This window comes from Myodes glareolus, chromosome 9, assembly GCF_982192425.1.
Source record: "Myodes glareolus chromosome 9, mMyoGla1.1, whole genome shotgun sequence".
NCBI lineage: Eukaryota > Metazoa > Chordata > Mammalia > Rodentia > Cricetidae > Myodes > Myodes glareolus.
The window spans coordinates 40402330-40415882 of NC_142034.1; the positions used below are offsets into that span (position 1 = coordinate 40402330).

Here is a 13553-nt window from a genome sequence, read left to right on the forward strand (position 1 = left end):
CAGGTGTGGTGCACACCTGTAATTATTCCAACATCTGGAGGCTGAGGGAGAAGTAAGTATCCAGGCTAAGACTTAGTATTGAAGCTTTCCTGAAGACGTCAGTTCCTGGTGTGAAAAGGAGCTAGTAGCCGTTTTCTGCACACATGGGTGCCTTTTCTCAGTGCTGTGATCCCAGCCTGACTAGCCAGTAGCTTACAGCCTATGGAGATAGTCTGCCATGGCAGGAAATGCGTGCTACAAGGACATGTCTAGTCACAGTGCATCTGTAGTCCTAGGAAAGCCAGGAGTGGACAAGTGGGCTATAAAGCTTCAAGGCACATTCATAGTGCTGACTTGCCCTTGTAAGGCTCCATCTCCTTTACGTTTCATAGGCTACCAAAACAGCCATCACCTGGGGACCAAGTGTTCGAACACAGGAGCCTATGGGGACATTGCATATTCAACCACAACACAGCTCTGACTTCTGAACATAGCAGTCTTCTTCTGGGGCCCAGGTCTGTCTGCCTTTAAGTCTGCGGCATGGTGTTTCCCCTGGTTTACACCACACTGCTGTATCCATATGGTTTATAAAATGACTTTATAAACTGGATTTTATAAAATTTTATAACTGGATTGACGGCTGCTGGTCTACTTTTGGTAGGTGTGGGATTCAGTCTATGCTAGTTCTCTCTCTCTCTCTCTCTCTCTCGCTCTCGCTCTCTCAATAACAGCAGAACATTTTAGCTCATAATTCACCAGATTTTTGAGTAGCAGGTTCCTTTTGTGAGTCTCCAGGATTCCTAGTACCTTCTTTCCCAGTGTGTTCTGACCAGGTAGTTTACCAAGTACTCTGGGCCTTTGCTAAGGCTTTTTATCTTTGGATTTAAAGTTTCCCTGCATACTGGAGGCAGGATCTAATAGTAGCTGCTCAATTGTTTCTCCCTTTGGCAAGTCTCTGGAGAAGCCATCAAATAAGTAATTTGCCCTGAGGTCACCCAGCTGGTAAACAGTCGCAACAGCCTCTATTTTCTAAGCCCTACCCCCATTTCTCATTGCTTCCTACTGTGAAATCTGCTTTATTGCCTTGATTAGGGGACCAGATTGGCTATGGGATACCCACCTGCAGTGAGTCACCTTGGAATATTTGTGGATTATTAAAACTGCTTGAGTTATTTCAAAACTGGTCCATTCTGCTGTCTCAAGCTATAATTAGGTACAGGTAAAAGTCTTCTTTTAAATTACCGTTTGACTAAGAAACACATTTTTATTGTCCTAAGTCACCCGGATTGTTGGCTACTCAGGCAGGCACCTCTTGGAACGAGTTCCATTAACACTTTCAAAGCTGACATTTCCTTTGTTTCACAGAGAATTGTTTGGAGGTGCGTTAGAACCAGCCAAGGTCACTGAGCCTAGTGTGTCAATCTCTCAGGTGCTGAGAGTAAACTTGGTTCAGTACATTGAACTGAGCGTGCTCATGGGTACCTAGGCTTCCAGGTAAAGGACTTAGTTACATTGCAGTCTCTGTGTCCTCCCCCTTTGTAACTCAAGGGGCAAATTGGTAAGAAGAAAATAAAACTTTTTTAAAAAATGGCTGCTGAGGCTGAGCTGGTGGCCTTGCAAGTTAAGATAATCAGGACTCTACTTCCTAAATCAGGACTGGGGTCTTGATGCTATCAAGGGATATCGAATAGGGGCCATTTTATAATTTGTTATGGAATAGAGGCAAAGTAATGTCTGAGGGCCAAATTAAGCCCAGGTGTGTTTGGTAGGGGAGACTGTGATGAAATTACAAAGGTGATTTTTGTTGTGGTGCTGGCAGACTACAGCTAGACACTTCCATTTTCTTCTGCTTCTTGGATGGATGCTGGGTTCCTTACATCCAGCAGAAGCAGAAAATGATGTAGAAAGTCAGCATAATTTTCAGACAAGACCAAGCACCAGAGCAGGCTAAAAGCCTGGGAGGAAGAAGGCACTTGGTGTGAGTTCCTCCTCCATCTGTCACTGACTTGTGCGAGGTGCAGGCTGGTGCTGCTGGTGCAGCTCTAGGTCAGGCTGGAGGTGAGGACGTTCGTTCTACACCGAATCCGGCAGGGAAGCACCAAATTGTGAGTTGGCTGGACTGCGGCAGAGGAAGACAAACGGAAACTTACTGCAGTGGGGTAGAAAGGGGAAGGAATGTCACAATCTAGCCTGCAAGGAAGGGCAGGCCCCTTGTAAGTGGCTCCAGGAAGTTCTTCAAGTGGTTCCACACTCATTAGAAGCGATAGGAAAGGCCACAGATCATTCTGCCTTTTGCTAAGAACTAGACTGAACTGGAGTAAAGTCTGAAAGAGGTAAAGCAAAGAAAAGGGGTCTTTGCCTTCTAAAAACCTTAAAAAGTCAGGTATGCTGGCATGTGCCTTGTGAGGTGGGAGGGTTGCTTGAGTCCATGAGTTTGAGACCAGCCTGGGTAACATAGATTCCAGTGGGGAAACAAAAAGCTTTAAAGGCAATTTGTTTAGACCAGAAAGATGGCTCAGATCCCTGAAACATATATGGAGAAGCCTGTCACCCCAGCCCCAGCATTCCTACAGTGTGACGGGAGGATGGCACCAGAGGCTCATCTGGCTTCTGTGGCACCCGTGCAGCAAAGGTACAGCAATAACAAGAGAGGCTGCCTTCAAATTAAGTGGAGGGCCAGCATGCAGCCTTAGTGGGTAGAGGTGCTTGCTGCCAAGCCTGGTGACCTGGATTTGGTCCCCAGAATCCACGTGGTAGGAGAACTGATACCTGGAGTTTAACCTCTGATTGTCCATATGCTCTGGCACATGCCCATCCCAAATGTAATAAAAATTCATTATAATGTAATCAGAGCTTTAAAAAATCTATTATAGCCACTCTACCCTGAGTGCGCATTATATATTAAGCTCACAGGTAAATCCTTGATGTGCATATTTTAACCCTTTCAGTGATTCTTTTAATGTATCAGATTTCTGTTTGGAGGAAATTAATTTAAAGCAGTTGAGTCAAAGTAGGGTTTAGGGTGCTGTTTATTACACAAATGTTACACTTCGCCACATTTTGTGCCGGCTTCTTTGGAAGAAAAGTAAATTGCATCATTTGATACTAATCAGAATTAGCACATTGTTTTCTCCTGGGGCACCAGGAGCTCTCTCCACCGGCCCCTGGCTTCTTTATTTTAATCCAGGCTCGCCTGTAGTCTGCCAGCATGATAGTGTTTTGTGAACACAGCTGCTTGAGGCAGAAAGTCCTCACAAGTTTGTCTGGTGAGTCCTGTCTTCTGCACAGAAGGACTAGAGGGAGCTGAGTCTCTTCAGACCTCATGAGCTGTGTCATCAGTCTTGGCAGAAGACGGATCCTGCAGTAATTAAACCGCGGGTCCGATGATTCTGTTCAGCCTCGTTAGAAGACTTCACTCCTAGCTGCTTCCTTTTCTGATTGACTCCCCCTTTGGGGCAGAGTGCCTGGGCCGAAATGAATGTGTGGGTTTTCGCTGCAGTGTTCAATCTGTCATCTCTCCTGAACGCCACACTAAGAAGCAACCATTTAATTGGTCCGACCCCAGGGGTGATATTTTGGCACCACTCCATCGGTAGGAATTACTTTTCCTTCAACTTCGGAGCAGATGCTGAGATCCCAGTGCAGATATTTGTCATAGACTAGTTGAAACCAGGGAGTTCCCAAGAACATTTATAACTTGTGATTATTATGTATGTTTTTCAGTTGTTTACAATGGTTCCCACTTCAGGAAGAGAGCCCAGTTGCTGCTAGTGGGAAGTGTCTCCCTGCTATCTTCACTGGCGGTGTCGTTTTAACCCTTTGTCTTCCAGGACGCTCTAATGTTCTATTGCTGCTTCTTTACTGTTGCTTCTGTGTGGGCTGTGTTGGGTTGGGACAGGCAAAGCTCTGCCCAGACCTGGGTATATTGACTAGAGGTGGGCGTCTCTTATTTCTAGGGTTTCTCTGCTGTCACTTTACTTCTGTGTATTTGTTTCTGTGTTTCTTTGCATTATTTGCAGTTCCTATCACAGCCCTAGAGCAAGGAGCTTAGATGACTCTGAGCCTTTGTGTGCAGGGAAGGGATGGGAGTGATGGCCCTGCCTTCTTCCAGCTCCCCCTTTCTGGTTTCCTGCTCCTGGACAACCTTCAGCACTAACATTGTCCTGTTACTTTCAGGGCAGTCCGCCGCTGCTTTTCTTTTCTTAGTGACCTGAACTTCATGGTCACTTACCTTGGAAGAATGTTAGTGGCTCCAGTTGTCCCCAAGAGGCACTGCTGCTACTACCTGGACGTAGGCCCCTTAATTTGCTGGTCATTTTGGAATCATGGTTGCAGAACATAAAATTCAGACTTTTTTTTAATAAAGGTTCTGTTATTAGTGAGAGTGAATGATTCCATGGCATGTACCACATAGCAGTCTGAGAATAAAGCTGTGAGAAGACCCACTGTGACTTCGTGTCTTACCTTCCATTTCATAACTAAAGGAGAAAAATGCTTTGGGCAGGATTATGCAAGTAATTGGTGAGTGGGTTTAACACCATGCTGCTGGACCGCTCACCCTCGGGGGTGTAATCATCTCCAGATGCTGCCCCTCCCCTGCCCCTCTTGGATCTCCAGTGGGCTTGGCAGGGAGTGGTTCTGACAGATTCTCTGAGTTAGAGCTATAGGGAGCTTTGTGAGATGTTGGGAGAGCACAGACAGAGTCTCTGAGATGGATAGTGTTTCATGTTGAGGACACTAGAGGATGATTTGGCAAAGAGAAAAAGGGCAGCTCAAGCTAAGAACAGGAGAGTGAGGCCCTGAGTACCAGGAGTTACTTCCATTGCTATTCAGTAGAGCTGATGAAAGCCCTCATTAATAGGTAGGCTGCAGAGCATTAATCGCAGCTTTGAGGCAAATCAGAAACTAACTGCTCCTTGGGCTGAGAGTGTAGCTCAGCAATAGAGCACTTGCTGAGAATGTGTGAGGTTCTAGCCCTGGCACTGCAGAGCAAGCAGCCAGCAGCCTCATCAGCTAGGACAAAGGTGTGTGGGAAGAGGAACTCAGAGGCATCTTGGGTATTCAAGGCTTATCTTTAGAAGTATGCCAAACTAAAGAGTAGGAAGGGCAAAATGACTTCCTAGATGTGTAAGTTAAAATTCTGCATCCTCAGGAATGGTTTCCTGTTCTTTTGACATACTCAAATGTTGAAAGGTTGGCTTTGTAGGTAGCTTTCTTTTTTTGGTATCTTTAGAAGTTACAATGAAATCCTTCTTTCCTGCAGCCACTTCAAGTGCTTCCCACTATCTTCTCTCACAGTAAAACCCTGAGTGGTGACGGTCCAGGCAGCACCTCTTTCTGGAGGATGCTAAGTTAGTCAGATCACTTGGTCTCGTACCTCTCACCCAGTCACTGTGTGACCTACTCTCCGCATTCTTTTTAACTTGGGTTTATGTAAGATTAATTTATCAATGAGACATTAGCTGCAGGCGCAACTCAGCTCACATTAGATGTTTTGGAATGTTGTTACTTTGTTCTTTTTTGTTGTTTTATTTTGTTTCAAGACAACCTTGGTTGTCCTGGAACTCACTCTGTTGATCAGGCTGACCTTGAACTCACAGAGATCTTTCTGACTCTGTTTCCCAGGTGCTTGGATTGAAGGCTTGTGCCACTACCTCCTGACTTTACTTTGTTCTTTAAAAAAAAAAAAAAAAAAAAAAAGGCTATTTTTCCTGGATCACCCAGGATCTTTGAGTCTGAATAATTCTACCAGTTTTCCTTTTGCCCCTCAAAGCAGCATCCAGGGCAATAGCTCACTGCCAAGGCTCTAGTCCTTTGTAATGACTGTCCTAACGACACCGGCATGTGTATGCATAGAGGCGCTGGAAGCTAGTGTGGAGGGAGGCAGACATTCAGTCCTTACTAACACCTTGCCCAATAATGTTTATACCTAGCTCTGCCTTCTGCTGTCATGTGCTGGGGGGGGGGGGTAACGGGTGTGTGGGAAGCTGTGTGAGAGAAAGAGAGAAGGGTCTCGTGTAACTCAGGTCTTGAACTCTGCTTGATCCTCCCGCCTACCTCCCTCCCTGCAGATGCTGGGATTGTAAGCTTGGGCTCCCACAGCTGACTGCCCTCTGCTCCCATGGAGAGTGGGAAACAGTACGAGTAAGATCGCGACCTCTGTGGTCAGCCTGTGAGTATAGAGATACTTATTCCTTGTAGTCTGGAGCCCAGAGACCACATTCAAGCCCACTCACTCAGTATGACAGCCAGAATTTAAGGACAGTTTGATTGATGCTAAAGTCAATTTTAAATGTAGCATATTTGGGAGCAACCCTCTTCCCCCTAAAAAACTGTTTTGTCTTCTCTAATTTTATCCTAGTTGAGATAAAATTCTCAACTAGGGAATCTGTTATCCATTACCCACACCCAAAAGACTGCCTTGGAGGGTGGGTATGTCTCTCGGGATTTAAAGGGATTGGAAATGAGTTCCCACCTTGTGAAGTCTTTTTGTTTATGTCTGGCCCATGTGTCATTTCAGCGGGGTTTTTATTGAGACATGGGTTCTAAAGTTCTACCATATTCTTGTTTCCTCTGTGACTTAGGGGTTCTGAGTTCTTTATTCTGAAATAAATATCTCAGAAATGATCTCAGAATCAGAGAGAACATGCTCCATTGCTGCACACCGGCACGTGAGGCCAGCTGGTAATATGGTTCGGTCTGCAGGTCGCTTGCTTACGACGGCAACAGTCACTTAGTTGCTGCTCCTTGTGTCACCAGCATCTTAAATCTTCCCACATCAGGGTTAGATGCCCCCAGCAGGTTTGCAGGAGAGTTCCAGTCGCAGCCCTGAGATTTTAACAGCTTCAGGGAGTTCAAGTTTCTTGCCTGACCAACTTATTTTTAAAAGCAAGCCACTGTCTTCCAAGTTGAGAGATGATTTTAAATTTCAGGTGAGTTCTTACGAAATGGGGATTCTTTATCATGTGAGCAATGTTATCAACCAGCTGTGTGCCAGCACTGCCCCACACAGTACCTCGGGTGACCGGGAAGAAAAGTGGAGCCACTGAAATACACAGGTCATTGCCATTTTAGAATTGTATCACAGTTTAATAATGTCTGTAATGTGCCGTCCACCGAATGTTTGACCGTTGAATAGGTACTTTATGATGTTACTTTTCATCCCTACAGTTACCTACTTCTGGGAAGTATAGAGACTTAAAAATTAAGTAGGGGCTCAGGAGACAGCTCAGTTGGCATAGTGCTTACTTGAGATCACAAGGACCGGCACTTAGGTCCTCAGCATCCATGTAAAGGTCAGGTGCAGGTGTATGTGTCTGTAATCCCAGCACTGGAGAAGCAGGCTCAGGTGGAGCTCCAGAGCTCACTGACCAGCCATCAGATTGATGAGCTCCAGGTTCAGTGAGAGAACTTGTCTGAAAAGCAAGGTGGAGAGTAATCAAGGATGACACACGATTGACCTCTTGCCTTTATACACATTGGTACCCATGTGTATATGCATCCACCCGTATGACAAATTCAGACAACACACACAAGCCTAAATTTGTTCCCACAGGATTTTTCTTTCTCGGTTACGTTGTCCCTGTAAATACTGAGAATGAGCTTTTTGGTCCTAAGGAAAATTGAGAACTTGCCATGTCAGCTTTGTGATAAAATTAGTAATATTTGACCATAGTTTATTCATCCCACACCACAATTTGGGTGTCTAGGGTCAATTATGAAAACTGTAAAGGAAAGCAGGGCACATCAGGGCAGTGTGTTTAAATGGGGAGGATTCCAGAGACAGGGTCAGACTTGAGACCTGGGGGAGCTGTCCAGGCAGAAGACAGGCTGGAAAGAGGGCAGGAAGGGATGAGACGCCCACTGCCAGGGTCGGGGAGGTGCTGATGGGAATCTTCACTTCTGAATGTGCTGGAGCTGGAGCGTGCCTGGCCTCTGAGAACCAGCAGGGTGCTGGAGGCTGGGGAGGGTCACTGTCCAGGAATGCCACGAGGTCGAGGCGATGCTTCGGTGACTTGTGGAGCACCCGGGGCAGTGAGTTTGGAGAAGCTTGACGAGTCCATAGAGGCTGAGGAACCGTAGCAAAGCACTGAGAGGCGTTTTGATGCAGAGAAAATGAACTTTACAGAGATGGAAGTCAAAATGGTTTCTTTTTGGTTATTACAAATTGTATGTATGCTTAAAATATCCCATTAAGATGGTGTGGTGGCACAGGCTTTTAATCCTAGCACTCGGGAGGCAGAGGCAAGCAGATCTCTATGAGTTCAAATTATCTCAAAATCAAACAAATCCCAATTACAAAACTATGGCACATGGCTTTAATCCCAGCGTTTAGCCGGGTAGAGACAGGAAGATTCTTACAAGTTCAAGGCTAGCTAATTAATTCTTGCAAGTCAAATCTATGTAATCTCTTAGGAACCTTTGAGGTTGGAGAGATGGTTCAGTGGTTAAGAGCTCTTGCTGCTCTTACAGAAAACCATGGTTCCATTTCCGGCACCTATGTCTGGCTGCTCTTAACTGCCCGTAATTCCTGTTCTAAGGAATCTGATGCCCTCTTCTGGCCTCTGTGGGCATTGCACTCATGTACACATACAAACAAATAGGCAAATACACTACACATAAGAAATTTAAAAAGAAACAATATTAGCAGAAGTTCCTATGCCTCCTTCCACCTGTCCTTCCCAAGCACAGCCACTATTCTTGATTTTTTTTTTGATTGATTGGTTATGTCTTTCTGTGTTGCCCAGGCAGGCCTTAAGTTCATAGGCTCAAGTGATTTAACTGCCTCAGTCTCCCAAGTAGGTGGGGCTTTGGGATATACCATCATGCCAGGATACACTATCCTCATTTCCACACTGGATTAACTTGGCTCCTTTTAAATGTGATCATTTAGTATATATACATTTTCCCCTATTTCTTTTAGGCAGCATTAGGGCTATATAAGATTTGTCTGTACTGCTGTGTATATATTTCATAGTTGCATAAAAATAGTTTCCGTCTCCATTTTGTTATTGGCATGCATTTGGGCTGTTTCTAGCTTGGGGCCCTAATAGTGCCTCCAAGGATATTCTTGTATGCTTTCTTTTGATGAATGCATTTCTTGTGGTAAGTATATTATACCTGGAAGCAGAATTGCAAAGCCACGGAATTAAATGTGCGTTTTTGTGTATATCACACACGTCTCTCACATGTATGTACACATTGTCTCTCCCCTGTCATTACTGATGCACACTTGGTACCATGTGGGGTCCCCTTCTCCCAACAATGTTAGAATCCTACCTAGTTGCTTTCCAGCCTTACCAAGACTTGTTAGAATCTCTTCCATTTTAGCTGTGCCTGTGGGTACTTGGCCTGTAATTTGTATTTGTCTTGTAATAAGGAAAAGTTTGTAAAACCCAGGGGATGTTGGAGCATGCTTGTACATGAACAAAAAAAGTTCTAGTAGAGTCAGAACCCAGAGTGGGGTAACTGCAGGACAGAATTGCATGAGCTAGGAATGCTGGGTGAAGCTTGTAGCTTGGGTCTGACAGAAAGAGAAGCGTTTTTTTAGTCCGTGACTGTTCTGTCCCTCTCACATACATAATTACTTATCAGTTACTTCAGAGAACCTTGACTAAGCCATATTGATAGGCCTTCCACAGCATTTCCCTCCAGAGCCTTTGCAATTGTACTTTAATTGCTTTTTAAGGCTAATACACAAGATGAAACTCAGCCCATTCTGTACTAACGATCCGTAACACCGGATGCTTTGCTTTATGCACTTAGAGCATGGATGCTGTCAACCATTCCAGGAATACATTAGTGGCCGTAGGTGTGCCGCCCCTGGGTAAATGAGATGATTCAGCCGTTTGTTAATTTGCTGTGTCACAGGGCACTTCTCTGAGGCTCGAGGGCACTTCAGCTGGGTGTTTTTAAGGGATCTTTGTAAGGTTGTATACAGTGGGTTCACTGTGAATGTGTTAGTTCCTGGATGTGGCCGTTTGCTTCTGTGGAGCTCTTGTTGCAGAGCCACTTTGGTACACAGAAGGGTTAATTAAGAAGGACAGATTACATGCAAATCTTGGGGGCATTACTGCTTTAGTAATGAGGTGGCTAGTGAGGTGGTTTTTGAATCTCATTGTAAATCTGTTCCCTTTCTGTCCCCACTCCTTTTGAAGCCAAGCCCACAACAGCCAGTGATCCACTTTAAATTATTTGCCTTGGGCAGGTGTACAAAGTGGAGGAATGTTTTTAAATTACTTAGGAATCTAGATTTCTTTTTTTTTCTTTTTTTTTTTTTTGAGAAACTGTATTCTCTCTTGCCTCTAGGACTGTACCAAACCCACCTGGAATAGGCAATTTATTTTACCTTATTATTAACACCACAATTTTCCTGTTCAGCATCAGAAGTACCAGTGTATCCCATGAAGTTGCAAAATGCACATGCTCACTTGCCACACCTGCCTGTCCTGGATGATTCTTTTGGGGGAACACTACAGTTTCTTATTCACCCTCCACCTTTCTGTCCTTCATGCATGATGGCATGGCTTCAGTCAAGCACAGCAAAAGTGCAGTTGTTGAGGATTAAACCCCAGAGTCCATTTTCTCAGAGTGGGTGAGGGAACTGAGGAGTTTTTGCCTTGTTGCCTTTTTATGATCTAGGAAGGGATTTGCAGGACAGAGACTGGCTTCCCAAAGTGTCCTCTTTACCCTGTCCCATAGCTGGTTTCCCGGTTTGTCGGTTTGTCGTTTAGCAGCGTCATCCAATGCCTGTGTGTCTGAGAGACCAGAAGAGCCTTCCCGAGAGAAGAGAGAAGTTTTGTTTGCGTGGTGGTGGCATTGTCAGCATGATAACCTCTCGCCCTGGGGACTGGGAACACAGTTGTTAGCTGGAGCTTGCCAGCTTGATAGGAGAGTGCTTTTAACTGACCACAGCAGCAGATGTTTCTTTTCTGATATTTAAATATCTCGGAGAACAAGCGCCTGGTCCACTGACTGCTTGGACCTGGTCTGTTAGACTGAGCAGGCCTAAGGGGTCTGACACCGCTGCTCTTGTCACGTGCTGCCGCCCCCCCCCCCCCCCCCCCCGTTCCATAGTTCACCTCCCCTGAGTTTACGTAGCCAGATGAGCGCAGGCCTGTGGGGTCACGACGTGACAGGAGTCAGGTCTTCTCACAGGGCCTTCTGCTTCTTCTCAGAGCAGTCAAGGCTTGACTAGGCTGTTCTTCCAAGATGCTTAGAAGAATGAGACCGTGTGGAGGAAGCGAGAGCACTGGGCCTGATCTTGTATCACAGTGGCTGTGGGTAGCTGTGGTGTCCTTCTGAGCCCTAAGCCCTTCCGGATGAGGGCCTTGTTTCTGCAGTCCCAGTGCCTCAGCATAGTGGCTGCTTCCAGAGTGCTCATTAAGCTGGCGGAGTACTGTAGCAGGCTTTCTTTTGGACCACCCACCAGCTCCCAAATAAAGATGTGGAGTGCTTGGCTTTATTTTATGTTTGTCCCACTAGCTCTTATAACTTAATTTACCTGTTTCTCTTCATCTAGACTTTGCCTTGGGACTTCTTACTTTTCTTTCATTCTTTATGTCCTACTTTGCCTGCTCCTTCCATGCCTGGCTTGCTGTTTGCTGGCCTCTGCGGCTCTTTTTTTCCCTTGTTCTTTCCTCTTTGATTCTCTCAAGTCTAGATTCTTCCTCCTTATTTTCTCTGCCTGCTAGCCCTGCCTATCCCTCTCCTGCCTAGCTGTTTGCCATCCAGCTTTTTATTAAACCAATCAGGTACCTTAGGCAGGCAAGGTAAACAGCAACACATCTTTACATAATTAAACAAATGCAGCATAAACAAATGTAACATATCTCTGCCTAGTTAAAGTAATATTCCACAACATAAACAGATGTAATGCATTTTTACATAGTTAAATATTCCACTAGAGTCCAGCATGCGGCCTTTGTTTACCTAGTAGATGTACCTTAAAATGTAGGTCTGCTTACATGACAGCTCGTACCTCTGTTTGTTGTTTTTCAGAATCCTTACCTTTGTCATGATGAGGATGAGCCTAAGCACGCTAAATACTCTACCTTGAATCCCCAGAAAAAATGTTAATAACCAATTCTGTCCCGCACTTTTTGTTTTATTCCTTCACTTTTCTGTTGTTAACACTACCAGCTTCTCTTGTTTCCATCTGCCTTCTCTCCATTCCAAGGTGGTGAAAGAGATGAGTTTCCCCTGCCCGGGAGTGAGTTAGCTCCTTACCTGATCACAATCCCTTGCCCTCCTAGCCCTTGTTCCCCCCACCGATGGCGTCCCTTCCTCTGCAGTCTCTGTGTCTGCACTTACCCTAGTGACCCTAGGTCCTCTTCAGCTGCTGCCTTCTCTTTCCTTTCCAGTCAGTGTTGAGTTTTTTATTCTCTTCCTGTGGTCACCAGTCAGCTGCTTTCCTCCTAAACTGCTCAGGCAGAATACACTCACACTTTGTTAAAACAAAGGCCCTTGGGCTTTTTTTTCTTCCCCGAGACAGGATTTCTTTGTAGTTTTGGAGCTTGTCCTTTGTAGTTTTGGAACTCGCTCTATAGACCAGGTTGGCCTCGAACTCAAAGAGATCTGCCTGCCTCTGCCTCCCGAGTGCTGGGATTAAAGGTGTGCACCGACACACACACACACACACACACACACACACACACCCACACACCCACCCCCGGCTGGCCTTGGACATCATTTTGAAGTCCCTTGCTGTGTTCCATTCCCTGTCTTATTGGACAGCATTGTTCATTTCTTTGAAGCAACACTATTCCGCTTCTCCCGCCTGTGGCACCCTTCTGCCCTTCTCTGTTTGGCTTCCCTCTGCTTGTGTTTCTGAGAGCCTTCTCAGAGCCTCGGAGCATTCAGTCGGTCTCTTGTCCCACTCTGGCCCAGTGTATTTCCAGTAGGTCAGGTGTTCTTAAATCCTTAAATCAGCCTAGACGTGCACACCTGGACATGCATGTCCCACAGGGGTGAAACTCAGTTTGTTTTTTTTTTTAATATTTATTTATTTATTATGTATACAATATTCTGTCTGTATGTCTGTAGGCCAGAAGAGGGCGCCAGACCTCATTACAGATGGTTGTGAGCCACCATGTGGTTGCCGGGAATTGAACTCAGGACCTTTGGAAGAGCAGACAGTGCTCTTAACCACTGAGCCATCTCTCCAGCCCGAAACTCAGTTTTTATCATCTTAATTCACACCTCCGCACGCTCTCTCCTGAGTCTGTCATCTTAGTAATCCCCTTTAGTTATCCTTAGATTTGCCTTGCACCCTCCTCCCACCCCTTTTCAGTTAACTGGTGCATCTTGCTAATTCTGTCAGAGATTTGCCAGCCCCTTCTCTCCTTCCCATGGACTCTACTTCTGAAGCAGTGTCTTTTCCTAACGTACCCCTTGCTGGTCTGTTCCACAGAGTGCTTACTACCACAAGTGCACCCACATAAATAAGGTAGTCACGTTGGAGTCCTGGAATACAAGGTTTTTCCATGGTCCTGGTTAACTTGTCCCTTTTATCCACTCATCTACTCCTAGCCCATGTAAGCATTTCTCTCTCCTATGATACATATCATTTTTGT

At 45.5% G+C, this 13553-nt stretch overlaps 1 protein-coding gene across 8 annotated transcripts in view; it reads left to right on the forward strand.

The window, feature by feature from the left end:
• Rffl (ring finger and FYVE like domain containing E3 ubiquitin protein ligase) overlaps positions 1-13553 on the forward strand; it is a 67017-nt gene that overhangs the window by 33135 nt on the left and 20329 nt on the right. The window contains exon 1 of one of the 8 annotated variants that reach the window (XM_085695542.2): positions 6629-6911. The exons of the other annotated variants lie outside the window; for them this stretch is intronic. The gene's annotated coding sequence lies outside the window, so the exon portion shown is untranslated. Of the gene's footprint in view, positions 1-6628; positions 6912-13553 lie in introns of those variants that run through there. 8 annotated transcript variants of the gene reach the window in all.